At 50.9% G+C, this 1,036-nt stretch overlaps 1 protein-coding gene across 1 annotated transcript in view; it reads right to left on the bottom strand.

The window, feature by feature from the left end:
- Window positions 1-769, bottom strand: part of lingo2b (leucine rich repeat and Ig domain containing 2b) — a 14,142-nt gene extending 13,373 nt beyond the window's left edge. The window contains exon 1 of the mRNA XM_008311271.3: window positions 440-769. The gene's annotated coding sequence lies outside the window, so the exon portion shown is untranslated. The remainder of the gene's footprint in view (window positions 1-439) is intronic.
- Window positions 770-1,036: the final 267 nt, after the last annotated feature.

Raw genomic sequence — 1,036 nt, 5'->3', positions numbered from 1 at the left:
TACAGGGCCACTTTGACTCACAGCTCAGCACCAGCTGACACAAATTCACACAGAGCGCCCCCTGGTGTCATCATGGTGTCAGAGTCCTGACATGAATCTACAGCTTCACTGACTGTCGTCTGTTCTGTCTGTTCTGTCTGTCATCACCGACACTCTCTCTTTCTCTTCGGGTGGGGGTGTCGTCACCACCCAAAGTCACACACAGTGGACACGGACCACAGCTTGTCCACCGACACCACACTTTGATTTCACTCCTAAAGACCAGCTGACCGATGTACGTGTCGACGGGTTTGAACACACGATGCTGACGTCACCGAGCGTCTCTTCCACAGTCACTTACTACGGTAAAGGCTGCTAACTGACCTGCCGACAGTCTGATCGATCGCTTGATTGATTGGTTGACTGACACATCAACAGCAGCCGTCCGTCGGTGTCTTACCTTCTACCTGCTCCTGATCATCACATGGTCAGATCTCCACCTTCACGATCTCCATCACTGAGAGCGGGAGTCTCTCACACTCACACACACACTCACACACACACTCCCTGTCACTCAAACACACTCTCTCTCACACACACACACACACACACACACTCCGACCGTCAACCAGAGTTGGTTTCTGTCTCCATGAAGAAAATCTCGTCTTGAAGAAACAGATATTCGGACTTCAGTCCTTCTCCACTGAACGATCCTTCCTGACGGAGAGTCCGGTTCGACCGAGCCGCGGAGATGGGTTTGGATGACTGAGAGGGAGGGGGAGAGAGAGAGAGAGAGAGAGAGAGAGAGAGTGGGAGAGAGAGAGAGAGAGAGAGGGATGTGAAGCAAACGGTTGCTGCTACACCACAGGATGTACCTTCAAAATAAAAGTACAGCGGAAATCTGGAGACGTCTTATTTATCTGGACTCAGATGGTTCAGGGTCGGGGTCAGGGTCGGGGTCAGGGTTCAGACGGTCCGATCACTCTGAAACACCTCCATATTAACCCAATAAATCTACATCCTCTCAGCTACAACTAACTAATACATAATAGGATGT

The sequence above is a fragment of the Cynoglossus semilaevis genome, chromosome 1 (genome assembly GCF_000523025.1).
Source record: "Cynoglossus semilaevis isolate Cse_v1.0 chromosome 1, Cse_v1.0, whole genome shotgun sequence".
Lineage (NCBI taxonomy): Eukaryota > Metazoa > Chordata > Actinopteri > Pleuronectiformes > Cynoglossidae > Cynoglossus > Cynoglossus semilaevis.
This window is presented reverse-complemented; position numbering and strand designations above follow the sequence as displayed.